This window comes from Strigops habroptila, chromosome 7, assembly GCF_004027225.2.
Source record: "Strigops habroptila isolate Jane chromosome 7, bStrHab1.2.pri, whole genome shotgun sequence".
In the NCBI taxonomy this organism is placed as follows: Eukaryota; Metazoa; Chordata; class Aves; order Psittaciformes; family Psittacidae; genus Strigops; species Strigops habroptila.
In genome coordinates this window covers 34,619,391-34,638,870 of record NC_044283.2, presented here as the reverse complement: position 1 = coordinate 34,638,870, position 19,480 = coordinate 34,619,391, and the positions used below count along the sequence as shown (strand labels likewise).

General features: G+C 37.9%; 1 protein-coding gene across 3 annotated transcripts in view; it reads right to left on the bottom strand.

Annotated features, from left to right (window-relative positions):
* DCTD (dCMP deaminase) overlaps positions 1 to 19,480 on the bottom strand; it is a 59,048-nt gene that overhangs the window by 35,826 nt on the left and 3,742 nt on the right. The window contains exon 1 of one of the 3 annotated variants that reach the window (XM_030493132.1): positions 5,302 to 5,379. The exons of the other annotated variants lie outside the window; for them this stretch is intronic. The gene's annotated coding sequence lies outside the window, so the exon portion shown is untranslated. Of the gene's footprint in view, positions 1 to 5,301; positions 5,380 to 19,480 lie in introns of those variants that run through there. 3 annotated transcript variants of the gene reach the window in all.

Below are 19,480 nucleotides of genomic sequence, written 5' to 3'. Positions count from 1 at the left end.
CTAGGCTATGATTAAATTTGTTTAAATACAATCCTGACAGGGATGGTGGGACTGAGAGTAAGAACTGGAATGCCATGGATGTAGAGGGCAGGCCTTAAGAGCTTCCTTAGGGACATCAGTAAGCTAGGGCATCCTCAACCTACCTAAATAATGAGGGCTTAAAAAGGAAATCTTCCTGCATGGATAAATAGTTGGTTAAAAGATAAAAAAGAGAGAGCATCAGAGTAAATGGTCAGAGTTCATAGTGGAGGAGGTCAAAGGTGGAGATTCACAGCAGGCTGCCTGAGACATGTTCTTCAGCATATTCATAATTTAGTTTGAAATGGGAGCTTGTGCTGGTGATAGCATAAAATTAATGGTTAGTGGGATAAACGTTTGTTGTGAAGAACTGCTGAGGTCCCAGAGACCAGTGAAGTCCCTAAACTTACAATACAATCTATGTCTCATCTTTCAAGGGAGTGAAAGAGAATATGCCAGGAAGGTATATTGGTCCAAGATTATGTAGAGGGAGATGTCAACTCTATCACTCCACTGTTTGGCCCCACAGCAGTTGCAACTATACCTAGTGTGGTTCAGGAGGCTTTGGGCTTGCATGGTCCAAGAGATCAGTTATTATGATGGACAATCACCAGGGACCAGAAACCTTCAAGAAGCAATGGAAGGACACATAAGCCAGTGTGGTAAAAGCATTAAGTCACATGAATGGTTGTAGAACCAGTCCTCTAAGCTAGAGTCTGAGACTGACTACCAACTTGTGAAGTTGGCTGTAGTGGTCAAGTTTATGATACCATGCTTTGCATAGGGACTATGATCATTTTGCATATGGACTAGAACATAACTATGTTCTCTCTGCAAGAAAAGTCACAAACTCAGTCTTTGTTCTTCTGATTTTATGCAACCAAAAGAGAAGATGCTCATATTTTTCTGTTTATTTTTTCTCATTATTTAAAATCTGTATCAATTAATAAAGCACAAAAAGAAAAAAAAAAGTATATAAGGAAAAAAAAGTGTTGCTAACAAATATCTATATTGCCCTTAATGTGCCCACAAGATTTTCAGTGAAGTCAAAAGAACAGCATATAACAAAAGGCTCAAATCAGACTTCTTTTCACTATGAATCCCAGTGGATTCATAGGGGTTTCAGTGGCATTAAATTCAGTGGAATTTAAAGGAATTCTAGTTCTAAATATATAACAGCCTAATAGGTTGGAACAGTAATTCTTCTTCCATCAAATTTAATGGGTACTTTTTAGATTTAATGTGTTTGTGACATTTTTGCAGACTCGTATTTCCTCTGTTGTCTTCATATTGCTAGAGAGTTGCACCCCAGGGTACTTTATGAAACTGTAACTGATGTAAAAACTTGATTGGCAGATTTTTGTGTGTAAAATATATGTTTCATGACATTTTAAAGTATTTCTTGATGGAATCTACTTTGTTCTCTATTAGGCGGTAGTTCATTCTGTTATGTGAAAACATATTTTTGCATTTGGGTACGGTACCAAATACATTGCTTCATGTACTGTCAGTAAAATGTTAAATATTGCTTATAGCATTATGACAGGTATCTAAAAATAGAAGAGGAACATTTCTATTTTGGTAAACTGCCAGGACCTTTCATGAAAATAGAATTTTTAATATTTCTTTTGGTGTGAAGATTACCAAAATGGAAACCATGCATAACAACCTAGCATAATTTCTTTGAGGAAGTGACAATAAAAGCAGGCAAGAGTAAGGAAGTATACATTATTCACTTGGATTCCAAGGGAGCTTTTAATCCAGTACCAAATACATTATTAATGAATAGGGTAAGAAGGTAAGGAACTCAACTGGATAACAAACTAGCTTGCTTACAAAGTCAAGGAATGACCACAGATGTAAAAGGAAGACGACAAATGCAGCACCACAGAGCTTAGCATCAGATCCTCATCTTCATGATACTAATGAAATAGACACCTAACAGAGCTCATGAACAGAAAGGAGGAAAATACCATTTGAACCAAATGGAAAAAAGCAGCTATGTATATGCCACAGAAGTGAAAATTTAAAATGTATAAAAGTGAGCATAAGGAAGCTAAAGAAATAACAGAAATTGTGCCCCAAATTATGGGCTGTACTGAGCATGTCAAAGACCTGGCAGTGTTCAATACACAGTTTAAAACAGGAGGTAATTAGATAAATGATTATGTTAAATTATGTTCAGACCATTTGGTAAGAATGTAAAATACTGCATAAATGCAATTAGCCATTCAACATCTGGTAACAGCTAGAAAGGACAAAAATTATATGCAGAATATGGAGAATCCTAAATCCAGACTCATAGTACAAAAGAGTATGAAAGGAATTGAAAACGAGAGTATTAGTTTGATTCCGTCCCAGGAAGATGAACAGTTCTTTCCATTGGTTTACTTGTTTGGCTGGGTTTGAGCAGTGAACTGGTAATTATGCCCACAGACACATCAGTGACTGACAAAACTGCAAAATGAACTATTCTCTTCCTCTGAGAATCTTCAAGTAATTGTCAGAAAATGAGAAGGAGTTATACAGGTAGAGGACAGCACTTGTTGGGAGATTGCTGTGATACTTCTGGGAATTAAGAGGGATTTAGTTGCACTGTATTTCAAAAGTGCATATATTAAGCACTAAGTGATTTTCTTCACTGCTATACTATCTAACTAGTGTAGTATATGCTAAATTCATCATTCCTGTGATATCCTTGCACTTCGAGTGTTGCAGTGTGAGTTCCCCCCTTCCCCCAAATGTGCATGCTCAAGAACAGCAAGTGGAAGCAGTGCTGTTGCTACCAAATCCTACGTAAGTTACATAAACGTTTATTCTCACACCTGCCTTTTCAGTTTTCAAATGCAGCCTTCCTGAGAACCAGTTAGAAAAGACTAAGACAACAGCAAGTGCAAGCTACACTTTGCATCTGAACATACTCATTGGCATTGATACAGCTTACTCTTTTGACAACAGCAGCTGACAAGTAAACATTTGGCTAAAGCTGAAACAAAGAAATAAGTGATGCTACTTGAAGAGCTCACAGGGGCACTAAGTCTACTCTGACTGAAAATACAAAATGGTAAGTGGCCAACTCAGTCCATAATTAGGGACTGTTTGTGGATTCTTACATCTTTGCATCTCGGACTAATGTTTGCTCTCAGGCATTTGTCTTTGTTGAACTGTGCTAGATGATGATCTTGCTTTTCATTCTTCAGTTACCTCGATAATAGCAAAGCAACGTGAAACCTGCAGCTTTTCAGACCTTCAAACCTGTTACTCATCTTCTGCGAATCAGAGTCAATTCTGGACACATAAAAATCATTCTCCACTCTCCATACTGCTTTTTCATAGATCTGAAGTCTGAAGAACTGATACCTCAGTATTTTGCACCCTCAAGTCAAGCTAACAAAGCTAGAGGATGAAGAATGTGAGCTTATGGCTTGAAGAGTTACTCCTTTATCAGCCTCTATCAGCTAACGACTACCTGTGTGACAATCTGGAGGGATTGAGGGTAGGGGGGAGAAGAAAGAAAAGACTATCACACAGGGTCACTACCTTCTGTTTCATATGCAAGACCAGCTAAACCATAAAACAGACAACTCCTCAACAAAGCAAAACCAAGAGATGCCTATATGTCTCCCTGTATTCCTAGGGCAGGGATTAATTCAGGGTAGTCATCACACCTCATTATTGGAAGGAATAAAATAGTAAGATAGTAAGTGCAGCTTAAGAAAATCAATAGGATAGGATAGGATAGGATAGGATAGGATAGGATAGGATAGGATAGGATAGGATAGAAGAGGGGTTTTTTTGCAGTGAGTTCTAACCTTCGCTACACAGAGCAATACATCTGCCTTCCTACTGATGTCAGATGCCTATTGAGAAAATAGGACTGAAAGCAGTGATTGCGGGGGATCCTTTCTGAGAGGTTTTTGTGCTGGGGATCAAGGTACTGAGAAGAAAAGAGAAGAAAATAAACCTTCTTGCCCCATCTGAATCCTTCTCACAGGAAGGGGATGAACTAATCTCTGCCATGCTGGCCTGTTCTGTGATGATCTTTGTAGATCCTCTGTGTTATTAAATCCTTCTAAGTCACTATGGAAAGTGTTCATGGTTTTCTTTTATGTCTCTCTTAAATTAGCCTATGGCTGTTCTTGCTTAATTCTTAACACATCTCAGATATTTTCATCATCTTACTGGTGATGGTAATGTAAAGGCGCTGTCAAACTCCAATGAAGCTTAGATGTATACTTCATATCTAATATTTTCATAAAGAATTTTTCCTCAAAGACATTCAGATATCTATCTTTGGTAGATTTCCAGATTTTGTATCCATGCATTAAGATGCAAATTATCCCTACTCTCCCTCCTTAAAGCCATTTCCTAATGTTTCTTTTCATAATATTGTCAGTTTCTAATTTTTGAATGCTGAGTTTTGCAATACTAATGACCATTTTTGGTAGAATATGCAAAATAGAGCAATCTGCTGCTAGCACAACTGGCATCAGTGGTATTATTCCTACACTTTGTGAGTACAATGATGAATGCAAATAGGCCAAATGCATTTGAGAATAGTTTCTTGGGATCCTGGTCTGGAGAATTTTCCATTTAATTGTTTCTTTTACAAGGCTTTCAAGACATGTAGGAATTTTTTATAAGTCTTTCTAATAGGTTGGAAGAAATCTAATAGTGTTTCTAATAGGCATGTAGTGAATGAAGCTATGAAAATGAAATGAGGGTAGAAGCAGAAATGGAAGCAATCTTACTACTGTACTATAAAAAAGGTCTTACTGCAAGTTCCTTGCTGTATGTTATTATATGGGGAAGAATTAATATATTAGATGTACTTACTAGTAGCTCATCACTAAATGCTCATTAGACATCATACGGTCTATATGGTGGTCTTCAAAATTGTATTTTATATTGTATCTTATATATACTTTATGAACACTGTTTCATCCCCTCAAATCATAATTGACAAAAAATCATGTTTCATCTATGATGTTTGCAATAAAAATAATATGGCTTCAGGCACCAACTGGCAACATTATTTGCTGAGCACAGGGGAATCATTAATCTTGAGAGACAATCAACTGCTAAATCAATTTGAAAAATATAGGCGCTTTCAGTTAGCTTTAATTGTTCGTTATCACAAGAAATTCAAACACTTGGTGTAGCTGCCTAAGGCACCAGCTAAGCAAAACTATGAGGAAGTTCCAACAGTTTGCATGAATGTGAAGCTGAAGTATTTCAGTAAATCTTACTCAGAAACAAATTAATAGAGCATGGTTGCCATACCTGTCATAGCTACACCCAACCTCTATTAGCCTCCTCCACTTCTTAATTCCACTGAAATTTGAAGCACTGAAATGTAGCAGTAGGTCTTATTCACAGCATTTACACATTCACTTTATTCTTGTCATCTTGTCACCTTCCTCCCCTAGGAAAAAACAAACCAACCAACCAACCAAACAAGTCAGAAATGCAAAGGAAGAAAGAATTAGCTGATGCAGATGGGGCATTACCAGATCCCTGTGAAGTCCACGGGCCATACCTCAGCCTGTTGTACAAGAAATTCTAGTTGCAGGCATTAGTGAAGGATTTTTTCCAAATATTATTGCAAATCACAACATTCCCTTTAGATTATCTCTGACAGAATTTTAAAATATTTACATTATTTATCAGCTCCTGCATCTCCTCATCTACATGTAAGCTGTAATCAATAAATCATCAATACCTCACTTCTTTATTCTGTGGAATCTAAAGTATGCACCTTTCTATTGATTTTTTTTTATATATATATATAGATATATGTATGTGTGTGTGTATATGTGTGTAATGCCCAGCCTTTCCAAACCCATCACAAATAAATTTATTTCTAATCAATAAAGGTACATCTATCATTTGGGAGCTGTGACTACTTCTGCATATTGAGTAATGAATTTAAATAGCATGGGATAAAAATGGCAGAACTTGTTTATGCATTCCAACTCTGCAACCTTACAACTTTACAACTTTGAAGATGAATGGAACTAGGTCCAGTGTTTAGGCAATGATTTTATTTTACTGTGAATTGTGCTCATATGTCATGAGAAGATCTCAAACTCTATTTTACTGTAGACATAGACTAGACTAGACTAGACTAGAATAAGTATAACTTAAATCTCTCTGAATTTCTGCAGTGGTTTTAAAGGGATAGAATTGTCGGATGCATTACTACCACAAAGTATCTTCCCAATTTTGTAAGCTTTGAAGTGATTAGTAAGGAATGGTAAAACTCAGTAAAAACAGAGTCTTTGTTTTTTAGTAAAATGCTTCCTTCAGGAAAAGTGAGATGGTTAATGAAGGAAGAGTAAATGCTGAAGATACAGCTTGGCATACCTTCTGTAGTGGAAGTCGTGTGGCTTGTGATAGGCCTTAGGCTGGCTTTTTGAGTACAGCTATACTTCACACACAGACTTGAATGGAAGTACAGTTTACTTAGGAATTTAACTAACTTTATTTAAACCACAGGGGAAAAAAATGTTTAAAACTTACTATTATCCCCAAACTTATTTTAAAGGTGTCTTTTGAGAAGAAAAACTAACCATTAATCTGAATGACAATTACTGTTCTCAAAACTAAACCACTTAAAGAGTCTGGAAGTTCTTATGGAAAAGTTTAAAACTATTATACTTCAAATTAAATTTGAAGGTATTGCATATTGAGTTGCCTTTTTTTTTTCCTCCCATTGATTTTACTTACTAGTGAATTTGCATGAAAATAGAATCTTTATTTCTTGAAAGCTCATCTGTTCCTGCTGCTTATTCTTCATTGAAGATGTCACATGCAGAGGTTTAGATCTTCAGGTGAGGTAGAAGCAAGAGCAGATGTGCTTAGAAGAAAGAAAGTTTTTTTATGCAAATCTTATTTTTAATAAAACAGAAGAGGATAAAAAGTGACAATAAATGCTCTGGATGCAAAATTCCACCACCTCTTCTAGGAGATACAGTTATCCCTCCAAACAAAAGGAATTTTGAACTCTAAAACTGAATATATAACATGAAAATACAATATGAATCTATAAAGATACACTAGATCACTGTTTAGTCAAAAAAGCCCCCTAATTTGGTACTCATGTACTTACAATACAATAAGGAAAAACAAGACTCAGGCAGTCAAGTTTATTTAAGCCCTCAAAATGAGACTTTTCCTATACAAAAGTTTCTCATTTTTGATGGTCCTTTCTGAAACAAATGGCCAATTTCTATGTGAAGAGAGGCATTCATATTGTACAAATCAGTCAAATGCTCATGCCTTAGTATGCAGAAACCATGAGCAGCCAGTACTGAATGAACACAAACTATGAGCTATATATTGGCTCCTCTATGTGCAGATCCATTTGAAACACAGTGATGCAACACTTGGAGGAAGTTTGCATCACCATGCATCCGTACTTTTGAAGAGAACTGAAAGAATTTAGCACCATATTTAATATACGACTCCTGCTTCTATTTCTTGACAACGCATCTCAATTCCAGCTATCAACAAAATTCAGTACATGAAAATAGTAATGAGACCCTGGGCTGTATTAGGAATACAAGAAAAGCCGTCAAAGACTCACATACTAAAACAAAACTGTTCTGCTTTAAAAGAGCTATTGTCCTCTACCAAATTTTATTGAAGATGAAATGGTCTTCAGATAGCTCTGCCCAGTCAGGTAATAAATGTGGTGGTTATGTTTGACAATCATTGCAACTGCCTGCAGCCTATCTGGGAAGCACCCGAGGTTCATCACACTCCAGGCACCAGACTGGTGATGACAGTAAATGAGCTGTTATTCATCAGGTATTCCAAAACTGCAGACAAAAATTTGGCTGTGTAAATAATGTTTTGGAATGACAAAATGGCACTAATGATCCCCAGTTCATGTAGGGTAAACTAGAGGCAATGCTGCCTCTCTGCTGAAAGGGGGCATCACTTGGGAAGGCAAGAGGGATTTGGTTTATAACCTAAGTCCAACTAATAAAAATACATCTCTGTCAAAGCTCCAGAAGTGGTATTTGACCTCATTTCTTCTGGTACAGAAAATGCCACAAAGGCAGAGGCAAGGCACTCAGACAGTGGACTCAGATACTCAGATTCAAATCTGCAATACAAATAAATTGCTGCTAATAAAAACAAAGCACAGAGTCCCTTTTACATTGTTTTATCCTGTTTAAAAGACAAACATTTGCACACTGCAAGCCTCAAATGGATAAAAGCTACCATGAGAACTTATAAGCCATCTGCTAGCTTCCTAATGAAGCCAGTAACTATTATTGTTTACAGTTGAACACCGGGGGTCATGTGTATTTGCTGTAATGAAAGAATCAATGCATCACTGCAGATGCAAAAAGAGACTTTTTTTTTCCAGACGGCTAATTATAAATACAATAAAATAGCAAATTAAAAAAAAATCTGTTCATCTCCATAGAGAAATAGTGCTTAGCACACCAAATACAAAATGCAGCACTGTTCTGGTTTCTAGTAGTCTTCATTTCACAGACCCATCTTACAGAAACAGAATCACAAGAAGTTACTCTTTAATATTTAACAAATAGCCAATCACCAAGGAATGCTTAACCCCTAATTCTCTAATCTTTACAAACTTCCTACATTATTTAATTGCATTGCTTATCTGAATGAAAAGATGAGTGTGTGTATTAGCAGATATCTCTCTGTTGCTGTTTCTCTTGCTTGAAGAAGACACCATGACACATGCCAACTTGGCTCAGTTGAGCTATTGAAAATGTCCAGAAGTTTCTTGGGTTTTTTAAATATTGGTTGAAAAGAAACTGATACACAGCAGTGATACAATTGATTTCTGGCTTACTATTTGATCACTCACACAAAAATACACTTACAAAAATACACAAAAACTTACACAGTATTAACATTAATTCACAACATAAATATTTTGGCCTTTGTACCTGATGGAATTCTTAAATTCATTGAAAACAAGCCATTAATTTTGAAATCTTGCTAATGGCCTTTATTTGCTCTAAAACCAAAGTATCTTACTTTTAGGAAATTTCCTAAAGCCTTTGAGTCAAGAAAGCTTACTTGCTTTCCTGAGTCGGAATACTGCAAATGACTCCTCATTGGCCCTCTGTGTCCAATGGCTGCGTACCTGTGGCCAGCATGTATGGGCAAACATGTTGTGTGAACCACTGCACATGCACGTACCATGAGCACGCAGCCTCAGAAGCTGGGTAAAGAGAAGGTGGAGGGACCTGCTTCTGGACCCCTCCAGAAAATCTGCGAAAGAGCAGAGTGACTGGAATACAGAAAAGCATGAGGACAATAATTGTCTTGGTCTCTGCTGGGATAGAGTTAATTTTCTTCCTCGTAGCTCAGACAGTGCTGCATTTTGGATTTAGGATGAGAATCATGTTGATAACACAGGGATGTTTTGTTTTAGTTGTTGCTAAGCAGTATTTACAGGGAGTCAAGGGCTTTTTCAGCTTCTCACACAACCCCACCAGCAAGTAGGCTGGGGAGCACAAGAAGTTGGAGGGGACGCAGCCAGGACAGCTGACCCAACTGACCAAAGGGATATTCCATACCACAGCATGTCATGACCAGTATACAAACTGGGGGGAAAGCTGTCCAGGGGCCGCTGCTCGGGAACTGGCTGGGCATCAGTCAGTGGTTGGAGAGCAATTGCATTGTGCATCACTTTTTTTGGATATTCTAATTCTTTTATTATTTCTTCCCCTCCTTTTCTGTCCTATTACACTGTCTTTATCTCAACCCAGAGATTTTACTTCTTTTTTTCGTTCCTGATTCACTTCCTCAACCCACTGGGATGGGAGGAATGAGCAAATGGCTGTGTGGTGTTTAGCTGCTTGCTGGGTTAAACCACGACAATAGTTTCATTTCCTACTCTGACTTTTCCATCTTTATGGACTTAAGTGAGTAACTTTATTTATATGTCTTAATTCTCTGTTTCATAAAATGTCTAAGATAATACTGTGTTCCCTAAACCATAGGCAAACATGTATGAATATACTTCTCCAAATTACAAGGGAGTTGCAAGAATTAATTACTTAATGTTTGCAAAGTGCTTTGAAGGCAGAAAGCACTCTATAAATGCTAATTATTAAATCAAAGGTTTATCTGACTTTATTACTAAACCACTAATAAAATAAGTTACATAGCTGTTGCAGGTTGGAAAAAGCACTTTTACTGTCTAAAAGATATAAAGGTTTTAATTAGCAAATGTTTTGAAAGCACTTTGCTGAGGAAAAAAATGCTTACTGTTAACAAAGGTTTCCCCTAATGAAAACGGCTACAAAATATGAACTCCTGGATGCTACTGTATCTTTTGCATACATTATCTAAAGTTTTGTCCCATGACAGCAATATTTATATTTGAGGCACAATTCTTTTTGTAATCCTGATGAAGAAAATCGTGGTTATGTTTGTCAAATAAATATTCAGATGCAGCAAGAGATTAAAGGTATCATTCTTAGCAGATAATAGCAAAACCTAATGTATTGTCAAATTATACATATATACATATACCATTATTTTTGCTATTTAACTTAAAGTTGTGTTTTTCTGAGCTTCCAAGCTTCTGCTAATGTAAAAGGTTCAGCTATTCCAAATGCTCTACTGTACCTGCACATGACCTATTATCTACATGTTATCTTAAAATCTAAGTATGCAAACAGATTTGAATCTTTTACAAACAGGCAGTTAGAAAGACTGAATTCTGAAAGTGCCTCAAGCCTCTTGAAACACTGTGGATCTTTAGGTTCACATTGTTTCATCCTGCCAGGAGAAACCTTTTGTTACCTGTTTGTGACATTTGTTTCTCCTCTGGATTGAATAATATAAACCTGGGTGTAATAGTATGAACGTTTATTTTTTAATAGGAGTATAATAATTAATGTATTAACATAATTGGTTCTGATTCATCCCCTTCCTACATACATTTTAGACATAAACTTGCTTTTAGAGCCGTCCAGAGTCATATTATTATTTCAAAATTATCAGATGGTAATCAGTGTTTCTCAAGTGCCTAGGCTAATGGTTTGAAAAGAAGCTTAAAGGTAGATCTTGATAGGCTTAATACCTGTTGTAATGTTTGCCTGTGGCTGTAGAAACACGAAACCTTGAGCAATAAGAAAAGTTCTATTAATTCGCTTTGCTGAGAGGGGAGAGGCATGCCAGCATCCTCCCGACTTAAAACCATGCTGATGGCAGGAGGATGAGGATGCAATCCAACAAGGCCACTCAGTAAGGCAATGCAGCCTGGCTGCTGAGGCAGAAGCTGCCTGTCTCAAGGGTCCAGGAGTCAAAATACCTCGTGCTGTCTCTAGTGCTCCCAGCAGGAAGGAGAGGTACAGGTGTTGCTCCTACAGAGGACAAAGGGGCCTTCTGTTTTCTGATGTCACAGACCGGTGGCTCCAAAAGGTCCCTTTCAAACTCCCCCAAAGGAGGCGGCAGTATGCGTTCATTAATTTGAGCCATAAATCGCAATTTCATATGACAGGAAAATGTCCAGAAGATGATATGCTACAGCAAGGGGTTATGTCCGTTTCTGTACTCTTACTATAGCTCTTCCAGGCAGATGGGGAGAGTCAGAGCAGCAGCAGGAGTGATAAACCTTTATCACTGCATCGATTTGTCAAGCTGTCACTGAAGGAAAGATGACTGAGATTTTCTGGAAAGGGGGCAGGGATCAGGGCTGGGGACAGGAAGGGACATCTAGGAATACATGGGAAATGAAAAGTGTTCGGGAGGCTTGTTAAAATGTCAAAGAGGTCCTTAGCAGAAGAAACTCAAGATTACTGGATTTCTCCAAGCCCAGGGTTTTATCAGTGCTTTTTCTTGGGCTACAAATTTACCTTATAAAAACATAATTATTATAACTTCACAAACCAATTCCAGACTAACTAATAACTAGATAGTCCAAATTACTTTGTAGCTAGTCTAAAATTACACATTATGAAATAAGGTACCTATGACAGAAAGTGAGAGCAGTAGTGCTGAAGCAGGGTCTTGAATGGTATTTTTGTTATTATTATAACTACTAGCCTTTGTTTTTAAAAGATTATAAGAAATTGTGTGGCCTTTCTGGAGAAAGTTTATGGATTTTAAGATTGATGGATGGTGTTAAGATTATAGTAAAAGTTGTGATAAAAGAATTCCTTTTTTATTTTTAATGCTACATTAATTAAATCAAAACAGACTTTGGTAAAATAAAGGTGTACACAAATCCTTGTTTGGAAAACCTTAAAATGTATGTCAACTTCCTCAGAATAATCTTGATGGCATCAGAGATCAAAAGACAGGTCTACCTTAAGTCCCATATTTTGACTTTGTGTAGTTGGTCCATTCACAAATGGTTAACAACAGAACTAGAAATAATGAAGAAAAAAAGCAGACATGCTCAAGAAATACTTCTGAATTGTAGCTGAGGAAAAGGCACATTAAGTATGTAACACACAATGCTGATGAAATACTTCCTGGTCTGACAGTACATTGTGGGAAATAAAAAAAAGGCATGATGGCACTGAACAGGCGTGAGAGCTTTGGAATACGATGGCCAAAAGTAAACAATATGGGTTTCAATAGGAAAAATATAAAATTGTATATCTGGGAAAAACTTATGCAGGTTATCTTTAGAGGATGGTGGCCCTAGTCCTGGGAATCCCTGTGACAGAAGAGCTTAGATCACGGTAGCAATCCTTGGACAAAAGTCTCAGTGAGGTGCTTGACAGAAGGATTTAATCTAATCTATGGCCAAAAGCCTGTGGAAACTATAGCAGAAGTGAATAGATGCCACATGTCCCCGTATTGGGCATTAGTGTGAATATTGCTGGGGAGTTAGCTCTATTTCTGGTATTTCAAACTGAAAAAAGATCTTCTTTAACTGGAGTGGAGTCAAAGAAGAGAAATGCAAATGATTAAGGGACTGGAAAGCGAGCTTTATAGTAAAAACTTAACTTACCAAAGAGGAGACTAAGTGGTTATTTGATCGTATTATGTACTTTTGCAAAATAGAAACAGTTGTTTCCACTGTGCAAGATGACATTTAAACACATCTGATAAAACACAAGAGTGAAGAATAGAAATGTTTACCTCTTTAACTATGTTTAATTCTCATATGTATAGAGTACTAAAATTAAAATCCAATATTTGAAGAGGATGCAAAAATCACCTGCTTGACTTGCTGCAAATAAAAATTCAACACTTACATTCAGCTCTTTGGATTTCCTGCAATCATTTGAAAGCAACCCTAAAAATGATTTTTTTCTATTTGGTTTAGTATTCCATTATCCTTGCTTGCTTTAGCAATGTAGTTTTCTTCCTGCCTGCTACGTATTTGCTTTCAAGAAAGTCTTCTGTGATTTGTCCCAGAACAATTTGCTTATACAGGCACACAGATCAAAAGTACGTGTAAGCCTAGCTACACATTGAGACAATCTCACATCTCAGAAATCACATGTAACAATCCAAGTCACAATCCATATCCCAGTGTTGGTCAGGAAAAGCAAGGCTTTGCAGAGGTTAAGAAGCCTTGTCACACCCTGGAATTGAGACTGTTTGCCCTGTACCCAGCTGGATGGCATGTGGAATGGGGGATCATGTTAAGGATTTAAATCATTGCATTAGCAGGACTTCACTTGGTGCTGCAAAAGTATTAACTGTCAGATAAAGCAGCATGGAAAACAAAGTTTGGACATGCTCATTACTGGTTGTCTTTCATCCATCATTGTTTGGATCTGGGGTTTTTTTGCTATTTCACAGTTTTCTGCAGGTCCGTCAGTTCAGTATTTGACATTGTTTCAAAAAATATGACATCATAATTATTCTGTCATGATGATTTGGTATATTTGACCATATGAATCTTCAGTAAATAAAGTGAAGGGAAACGAAAAAGAATTTTAGCTTTGCAGTCTGGTTTAATGCCTTTGATTTTGCTTTGATTTGGAAATGTCATGGTTCACTGCAAGCTCACCAGAGTGAGTTTAATGGATTAGAATATGTTATTAAAATGAGATTGCCGGAGAAATATATTCCACAGATGTGCAATACTGAGAAGGGAGATTAAACAAAATGACTGGCGAAAGGCCTCTGCTGCATTAAAAAGAGCATACACTACTTTTCTTTCTTGCCTTACAGGATAAAGGGCAGGAGTAGGGTTGTGCATATATGTGCTTAGGAAAATTTTTTATGCTCTTTTTGAGAATTTTTTTCTGAAACATGATTTGCTTCAAGGTTTTACTTGATTCCGGAAAACTTATTTTCATAAACAATTCCTTATCATCTTCTCCCCTGCCCTAACATACTTCTTTGCCTCCTCCTATCAAAACAAAAAAAAATCTGTGTTAGCTTGCTCATGATCTATGAAACCCACCTAAAACCTTACAAATATCTATTAAGTAATCAGATCTTTGCCTTCTCTTAACACCATCTGGGCACTTGCAGTTAATGATATTATGTGTAACTTCCCTGCAACTAGTATAGAAGGCACGCTAATTCCAGGGTTGATGATGACTCTGAACCTCCAGTTGCTGCTTCTTCCAGCTCTCTCTGGATGGAGCTGCTGATGTGTCAATTGGTGTTGTTTTGAGGCCACTGAAGGATGTGCAGCATATTCCCCTCTGCTCAGAGCCCTTCCGGAGCAGAATCCAGGTGAGAGCACCCCTGTTTTCACTTTGACTAGAGTGGGATGGTTTGAGAGGCAACCCCAGCTACTGACTCCAACAGCAGATGTCACTGTCGGCAGCGCGGTTCTTTGCCGACTGTTCACAGCAACAGGTATGGAGTTGTCTAAGCCGCTAAAAAGACTGTTCCAAGGGGTAGGGAGGTAGGGTGCACTGGAGAAGGGAGCAGCATGGTTGGTGTAGGACCTACAGCACGCACTGGGGACAGCAGCACGGAGGCACACCAGCTGCATGGAGTAAGCCATGTCCATTAATGTCAGCTCTGCTGTGACCCCAGCCGCAGCAGATCAGAGCCAACAACTGCAGCTCAACAGGAGAATCAGAGAGAGCAGATGTAAGAAGAAAGGAGGTGGGAAGGGGAGGGCCAGGAAAAGAACAGGAGCCAGCACCATTCATGGAAAAGGTGACACTAGTTTTCCTGCCCCCAGCCCCATTAGTGATGTATCAAAAATTACCATGAATCTTGGTTTAATTATGTGGGGTGAAAGTATATGGAAGCTGTAGAACTGCCAATCCTTGTTCTGCTATATTCTGAAGATACACTCCACTTTATTTCCTTGGGATGACAGGCCTAATTCTGAAATCTGGAAAAAAGCCCAAACCAATTGTTTCTGAGCTCCTGGAGTGGGAAGCAGGCTGCGGCATTGGAATATTGTACTTCATTCACAGTGCTACATTCTGGAAAAAAGGTATCAATGGTTAAGTAATCAGAGAGCTTCTGAGATGGTGTTTGGAAACACCATTTTAGTTCTTTATGTAAAAGAACACTTTCACTTGTTTTACTGCTGACAGTGGCATACTGAGTTGTACAAACATGTATTAATTCTTCCGTGGAAGAACCAAGGTCTTCTCTGAGTGAGGTACACCATACCAGTGAAGGCTGCAGAGACCACAGTCCTGAGGTGGTTTATCTCTAATTCTGATTGTCCAGCTAGATTAAAGGGAAAGCAGCACTGATTCTTAACACCTGACTGCTTGCTAGTGGGGCACCTCTGGCCTAGCGTTCAAGAAGCCAGTCTGCAGCCCAGCAGTTTCCTTGTTTTGCTATGTTTGAATTATGCGGCGCATTTTTGTGCTCTTTAAGTATATGGAGAAATAGGCAAATGGGAATCTCGTAAAGGTTCAACAAAGAGAAATGCAACGTCCTGCACCTGGGGAGGAATAACCTCATACACCAGTACATGCTCCGGGCTAACTGGGGGGCCTGGGGGACAAAAATCTGACCATGAGCCAGAAAAGTGCCCTTGTTTAAATCACTTTTTTTCCTGTGAGGGTGACCAAGCACTGGAGCAGCTTACGCTGAGAGGTCGTGGAGTCTCCATTCTTGGTGATACTAAAAAATGTCTGGACATGGTCCTGGGCAATCACCTCTAGGTGGCCCTGCTTAACCATGGGGGTTGAACCTCCCAAGGTCCCTTCCAACCTCAACCATCCTGCAATGCTGCGATTCCTCTGGTATAAGCACCAACTGTATATCCTTTGGCTTTACATTCACAGTGTTACAGAACAGCTGATATCAGCAACAGCTCTGACATTTCATTGTCCAAGGATCATGTTTTAACATTTAAATGTTGCAGACTTTGCCTAGCTGTGAATTGTTTTCTTTGAATTATTGTTCAGTGTAATCTGTTTATGCTGTTAGAGGTTGTTTCTTTACTAGTGTATCTCAGTTTTGAACAGAGAAGTACAGCTAGCTACAATTTATACATTTCTTATGTTTCTCCATCAAGAAATTCAAAGGAGCAAGCTGTTGAAATATTGTCATGTGCCTCATATGTGGACACAAGCATTTCATAACATGTGCCTGACCATATGGAATTGATAACTTTTATACACACATTTTACCTGGGAATGAGATACTGAATAAAAGGAATTTTTGTATGAATTATGATCTTTTCCTTGTGATAAGAAAGCTTACCCCAAGTGTTTCTCAGACCATGTATTGAAATAATAAAGATGATACAATGCAGTTCAACTGATTCAGCTCAGGAGCTGAAAGCATCCTATGTTCTAAACACTGTCCTTTTTCACATAGGTATTTTTTACTCTATCAAGTCACTTAACACATTTTTTATGTCCACTGCAAAGTGAACATAATAATATCATGCTGTGTTCTTTAAATTTTCTCAGTCCCACCAAAAGTGCAAACATTGTGATTCTGGGTTTCAGATAACCAGACTAGAACAAACATTGCCATGGGATGATTCATACAATTTAGTAACATCTCTAGCATTCTAGAAGTGCTAAATCTTGGTATGATGCATCAGCCTCATTTTTGCTATAAAGGTGCACAAATTCATGTTCGTAGCATAGTTTTTGGCCTCAGTTAGCAATAAGATATGACTGAGGTTCCTTTCTGGTTGGTCAGGATAGGTGTCAAAATACTTTGCATTCATGTGAAGAAACTGTACTTTTTGAGTGGAAGGAAGAAGTGAAAAGTGGGTAAAAGAGAAAAGCAGCCTTTTTTAATATACTATAGTTTGGCAGGTTCGTACTTGTCTTGTGTTTCAAATAAAATTTTTCATTAGTTAGAAGAAAAGTTCCCTAAGCCTTTCCCATCAGGCAGAGGATCTTTTTTTTTTTTTCTTTTGTCATGCAGGTGTTAAATACTCAGACTCATTCTACTTCATTTACTGCACTGTTTCTGAAATTACATGGATACTACAGAGGAGAAACGTACTTCAGGATGTCCTTGCTAAAATGTTTGTATTTCATCCGTTGCTCCCCTTAGATACAACACAGCAGACATACATTAAATGCTTCCGTCTGGCTGTGGTGGGAGCACTTACTCCTTGCCAGTAGAGAGGGACAGTTAAAACCATTAGCTCTGTAAACCTGTTCACTTGTATACCACTTACTGAAGAATCTTAAATACTTGAAGAAATTAATTGCTGTTCTCCACAGAGGAACTGTTATTGAGAAACTCCTCCATTCTTCCCTCCCTGGCAATGAGCAGAAACCTTCTATTGCTGGCCAACTTCTCTCATACTCATGGCCAAAAGAGAAGACTCTGCTCTTGGGAACATTTTGGCTGATCAGGCATGCTTTTGCAGTTCCGCAAAGCCATTAGAGAGCAGTGAACAGACATCGCAATTCCACAGATATGATGAAATGTAGGCAACTTCAACCTATGTGTACAAGTACCAGAGATATATTAAAAAAATATAGCGAGACTGCTTCTATGGAAGATGTAACACCAAGACAACATACCATTTCAAGATTGCATCAGGAAATCCCATGGGAATATGCCTCAGAGGCTAATTTGGAGCCCATCAGTACTAGGGGTTTTGGGAACAACCAAAATTCTCCGTCTTCTTTTTCCTTTGTCCACAGAAATACCAGCAGTATGAATCAGAGTTAACAGAACTGAATGCTAAGTTAGTTTAATGAGTGGTTTGGGGTGAGTTTGAGAAGATTTTACCATGAAAACGTTACTCATATTTCCATAGTTATGTTTGCGGCAAAACTCTTACCACATCATTTCCATTCTACCTACCCTAAACTTTTAATCAGACTAACAGTTAAAATTGTTCTGTGTGCTTATTTTCAGACTTATAGGATTAGAATTAAGTCTGCAAGGATTCGAAATGTGTAATTGCTCATTACTTTCTCCTGTGCATGCCTAAAGGCAAAAATAAGGCCAAAATACTGAAAAAGAGATAGCATATATTCATCTGAAGCAGAATCTGATAAGGTCTTTTCCACTCATACTCTGGAAAGTCTTTGCAGGACATCATATTTTAGCAGCAAACTATCCAGTTGAATGCAAGTGGAAAGAGCAGGCTTTGGAGCAGCAAGAAAAGCTGAATGAGCATAAATGTTATCTGGCTCCATCGCTTTTGTAGAACTTCATCATAAATCCAACCAGAAACAATATCACTGAAAGATCTTTTAGTCTCAGATGTATACATGCATCAGAGACTGACAATAGTAGAAGCAGCACTCCTTCTTTCCTCCCTCATGCATGTACACTGTTATTCTTTACAGAACTTTTAAAATCCTTTTTAAAACTAAAAATCTTGCCACATAAATGAGTCCTGGGTTTGGTGGGTTTTGTTTTCTTTCTTGGAAAACGCAACTGTCAGATAAAATTCACTGTGATTAAATAAACAAATAAATATAATACTGAAAATATTGACTGGTTTGAGAGTTCTACAGTAGCTATAGGTAAGGGAAGTCAGACTTGTTGCCAGTATTTGGTGGTTTAAGAGCCTAAAAAAACCTCAACGTAACCAATATATATTTTCAAACATTTTTGTCAGGTGTTTTTAGGAATTAATTCTGCCACCATACTTCATAATTCATTCTGCACTCAAATTCTGTTTGGAAGCAGTGGAGACTGAACTATGTAGATTTTCAGGGAGACAGCTGTGGCTCTTGAGTCAGAGCCATTTGTAGATAGTACAAGTTCAAGCTGTAACAGCTGTAAATTTCTTCAGGGACGCCACTCTAGTGGATGATCAATTTAAGGGAATCTCTTGTTATGGAAGGACAGGGTACAAACACACCTTTTTTGATCACAGTCAGTCCCAGCAACAAATTTACTGTGAAAGATGCAAGCAGAGAGTATCAGAAGATTAACTACATTAAGTACAGACTTCTATGGGTATGGTTCTCCTTATGTGATGGGACAAAACCATTTGCCCTTGCATCCCTTCTTTCTAGATTCAGCCACTCCCACACTTGTGTTCTGAATTTTTGCACAGACATTTTTTTTCTTCTTCTAGCTGACAGCAGTAAGTAGCAAGGCCACAAAATAGTTACAATTCTAATTC